Raw genomic sequence first — 4832 nt, forward strand, 5'->3', positions numbered from 1 at the left:
TCAGCTCAGGTCATGATCTCGGTCCTGGGATTGGGCCCCAAGTGGAGCTCCCTGCTCGGTGGGGAGTCTGCTTCTCCCTCTCCTTCCACCTCTCCCCTTGCTGGGCTCTCTCTGTCTCTCTCTCTCAAATAAATAAAGTCTTAAAAAAAAGAAAGAAAGGAAGGAAGGAAGGAAGGAAGGAAGGGGAGGTCTGCTGGAGATGGTGGGAGTCGAACTTCCATGTAGTTCATGCCACAGACACAGTGAGCTCAGAAGAGCCCTTTACTGGGTTTAATGCTCTGCTGTTACTGTCTTAAAATTCTTGGTAATTTTGAATGAGGTGGCCTGCATTTTCATTTTGCACTGAGCCCCATAATTTATGAAGCTGGTCATGGAAGGGGTATGGCTCTTTACCGAACCCAGCTTTATAGGCTGATATCTCCTATTTTGTGGGACTTTTTTTTTTCTTTCTTGTACTCTGTAACTGGTAAGTCCTTTAAACTTCAAAACTCACATTTGAGTAGTTTGGGAAGAGCACCTTCTGTGTTCTTCTCATTCCATGTTCGTATTATAGCTTTGTCCTGAATATACTTCGCTGTTTTTCCAGGTCATCAATGCTTTTGAGATGATTATTTCAAATATGTATTTTTTTTACTTCAGTGAGAGAGTCAAACCAGGTGCTTAGTCTCAAATGCTGCTGGGACCAGAAACCCGGGCAGTGCCCCAGTGCTTACCCTATTTCCCTTGGAACTCCCCATGCCCCCCCACCCCAGGTACACTCCTCCACTCATAGGATCGCCAGCCTCCTTCCAGATCATGCTTCATCCTCTCCTGTTTCAAGCTCCACATCTGTGCAATCCTAATTTGGTCTGCAGGGCCAGCACCAACTATTTCTTCTCCTATATGTTGGTTAAGGCACAGACCCCATCCCCTGATTCCTTTGGGGTTTAGCTCTTTTGATTCTCAATAAGCTTTTCTTCTATCAAAAGTCTCTGGTTTTGCAAATCCAAAGCTCTTTCAAAAATCTGTGTTGTGGGCACCTGGGTGGCTCAGTCCTTAAGTGTCTGCCTTTGGCTCAGGTCATGATCCCTGGGTCCTGGGGGAGAGCCCCCTCATCAGGCTCCCTGCTTGGCGGGGAGCCTGCTTCTCTGTCTCCCACTTCCCCTGCTTGTGTTCCCTCTCTCACTGTGTCTCTCTCTGTCAAATAAATAAAATCTTAAAAAAAAAAAATCTGTGTTGTAAAAATCTTAAATGTGTTTAGAACTTTGAAAAACAAACACTGAATTTTTTTTCTTCTTCTTTGCTTTCCTACTGTAACAGTCCTGATCCTTCCTCTGGGAAAGGCCACCTCTGAGTCAGTGGGGGTGCTGAGGGTGAGCACAAGGGAACAACAAAGCAAACCTTGTTCTATGGCTCCCGATCATGTCCTAACACACCGTGGCTTGAGTGCTGGCTGTCTCTGAGACCAGTTCCACAGCTGGATTTCCTAGTTATAGGGGCAAATAAATTCTGGTTTTTGGATGTAAGAAGTTGATTCTTACCTTCCAGATGAAAGACTCTCAACTGATGCAATGGTTAACCAGATGTTGGACAGCTCTGAACCCCTTTCTCAAGAAGTTAAGAGTGGGGTCCCAGCGAGCTCCAATGCCTATTTATTTGGTGGAAAATAGCAACAGGCAAAGCCAGTTTGGGACACTTGAAGTGTGATTTTAGATTTAGCTTTCATTTCAGGAGAGAGGAAATGTCCAAAGGTCAAGGACTGGAAATACCAAAGTCAGTGGTACTTCCTGGAAAGCGGAGCCGGAACAAACATGGTCTACCAGTTGGTGGCAGCCTAAGTCTACATCAGGTATTTCAGGGTCTTCTGGGCTACACCTAGTGATGGCTGATCTTCCCGAACCAGTAAGAGTTCATTAAAATGGGATGGGCTGTACTTCTCACTTCTGCTTTAAATTTGGATACGCTATGTTGATCCATTTTAATAGAAGCATCATCTTAAGTAAAAGTTCAAAGAAAAAGCCTCAGCAAAGCATTTGCCTTTATTTTTTTGTCTTAAAAATCCATGTAAATGCTCTGAGAATATTTTCCTAAATGCTCGGAGCCTTGTTGTTCCACCAGAATTCATCCTTTCTTCTTTTTTCTTTAGCAGACTTGGGACAAAAATTCATTTTAAAAGTTCTCCTTTTTCCTGACTTTCTGGATAGCCAACATAAGTCCTTCCATTTTTTTTTCAAGATTTGCTTTCCTTTCATTTCTATTATCTGCTCCGAGTGAGATCTCCCAGATTTTGAAGGGTCCCTTTCATCCTTTGAGTGTTCTGGTAGTTGCTTTGCGCACCTCAAGATAATCTCCTCCTTGGAAACAAAAGTTCCGTGGCTCCACCTTTCTTGTTTCCTTCAGAGGCTGGTTTCCTTTTAGTGTTGAATATACACTCAGCATGAGAAACAAGCTTCCTAAAAGATGCTGTAATAGAGAAACATTGGCCATTGTAATCTACCACCAAGATGATTATCTCAGAAGCTGGCTGATGGCGGCCTCAGGCCAGATACCTTGAGGTCATGCTTGGTCCAGGGTGACAGGATAAAGCCACCGTGGCTCACATACCACCCTCTGTGGGACCTGCCCCAAGGCCACACACAGGGAGGGGGAATGCACTTTTACAATCAGAAACATTACATTCGAGGCTAAAAAAATTGGCACAATAGTTCTCCCTTAACCAAGACCTTCAGGTGGCTGAAACTGCAAAAGTACTGAACCCTATAGAGACTGTTTTTTCCTATATATACATACAAATGATAAAGCCTAATTTATAAATTAGGCACAGTGAGAGATTAATAATAATTAATAGCAAAACAGGATACATATAACAACATACTGTAATGAAAGTCCGGTGAATGTGGTCTCTCTCTCTCTTTCTCTCAAAATAGCCTGTTGTCCTGTACTCACTCTTCTTCTTCTTAGCCGCTGCCTTCTCCTCCTCCTCCTCCTCCTCCTTCTTCTTCTTCTTCCTCCTCCTCTTCTTCTTCTTCTTCTTTTTAAGATTTTATTTTTAAGTAATTGCTACACCCAATGTAGGGCTTGAACTTAAAACCCTGAGATGGAAAGTTGCACACTCCACTGACTGAGCTAGCCAGGTGCCTGTCCCCACCCTACTTCTCATGATGATGTGAGAGGCTAACATGCCTGTGCGATGAGGTGAAGTGAGGTGAATGACGTGGGCAGTGGAACGTAGCATTAGGCTACTACTGACCTCCTGACAATGCATCAGAAGGAGAGTCACCTGCTCCTGGACCACAGTTGACTGTGGGTGACTGAAATCGCAGAAGGCAAAACAATGGGTAAAGGGAGACTACTGTGTACATTTCTTACAATTACTGATAAATTATATTTATTTCTGCCATCTTCTTGGTGATCTCTTCCATATATTTTTTGCTTGTTTCTTTTTCTTTTCCTCCTGATGTGTTTCAGATTATTTTCTCACTCTACTTGTACATTATACACTCTACTTGTATTCTTTTAGTGGTCACCTTTAAAATTATATGTATAATTTAATAAAGCTCCAAGTAAAATAAAATGCAGATTCTGCTTTCCAAAAATATAGGAATCTTAAAAATTTTACACCTCTAATCATTCCCTCTGGGTTGACCTACTATTGTTGTCCAATATTTTGGCTCTGTCTTCTCCATTGGAAAATTGTTATTTTAAAATGGGATACTAAAAATATGTAATATCACTTTAAGTATATATTTCATGGATAATTATTCTGTGTTCTATGTCTGATAATTCCAAGATCTGAAATCTTACTGGGGTCTAGAACTGTTTGTTTGGTTTGTTTTTGTGGTTCTGGTGAGTCTCACTCATGGTATAATGTTTCCTAGAGCATCTGGTTATTTTTTACTATGAGCTCAGATTTGAGTAACCCGCGGGAGCTTGCTGAGGGTTTTTCTGTCTGGAGAGGATGTGCAAATGTACCAAGACTGACAGTCACCTGGGAATCACTTCATTTCTAGGTTTGGGGTGTCCCCCGACTAAGCGGGGAGTATGGCTTGGAATCCCAGATCCTCAGAAGGGCAGGCCTCTGATTACAGATCCTTAGAGAAGAAGTTGTTACTGTCATTTTTTCCCCCATCAGCAGTATTTTTTTGGTTTGTTTGACTGTCGGCTTTTGGCGGTGCCTTTTGCTGTGAGGCAGATTTTTGCCCAGCCCGCCAGTTCATTCCACTGAGAATGTGACATCTTCAGGTGTCTTGGCTGTATGGAGAGCAGGGGGCATCTCAGGTTTAGCCCTGCTTCTATGTTTTCTGGTTTTTTATGTTTACTTACTTATTTTTTAAGATTTATTTATTTACATTAGAGGTGGGGGAGGGGCGAAGGGAGAGAGAATCTCAAGCAGACTCCGCACTGAGCACGGAGCCCGACATGGGGCTTGATCCCACCACCCTGAGATCATGACCTGACCTGAAACCAAGAGTCAGACACTTCACTTCACCACGCAGGTGCCCCTCTGGTTTTTTATTTTTAAGACCTGTGTCCTTTGGGCTTACCTTCAGGTCTTAGAAGTTCAGCAAGCCACGAAAAGGTGGAATTTATCCTTCATGTAGATGGTTTCAGTGGGATGGCATTCAGAATATGGCCCTCTCCTCTCTCTCCTAGCTTCTCTGGGCTGCTTTGCACTCTCCTGTCACCTGGGAGGACTTTGGGTCTGGAAGCACTGAGAAGCTGCATCAGTTCGCTGAGAACCATTTGGGTGACAGTGACATTGAAATAACCACAGAGCCAAAGCCAAGATGGTAAGGAACACTGAAAAACAGAGAAGGGGGGAAAAAGGCAAGAAATCCCTAGCCTAAAGAGCA

At 43.2% G+C, this 4832-nt stretch overlaps 1 long non-coding RNA gene across 1 annotated transcript; it reads right to left on the reverse strand.

Moving 5' to 3' along the window:
• Positions 1-2005: 2005 nt before the first annotated feature.
• On the reverse strand, positions 2006-4622 carry LOC125102488 (uncharacterized). The gene is made up of 3 exons (XR_007128141.1): positions 4524-4622; positions 3968-4230; positions 2006-2442 (listed from the first exon to the last, which is right to left on the reverse strand). It is a non-coding gene; the product is annotated as an uncharacterized LOC125102488 (long non-coding RNA).
• Between the last annotated feature and the right edge of the window lie 210 nt (positions 4623-4832).

The sequence above is a fragment of the Lutra lutra genome, chromosome 6 (genome assembly GCF_902655055.1).
Source record: "Lutra lutra chromosome 6, mLutLut1.2, whole genome shotgun sequence".
NCBI classification, from domain to species: Eukaryota; Metazoa; Chordata; class Mammalia; order Carnivora; family Mustelidae; genus Lutra; species Lutra lutra.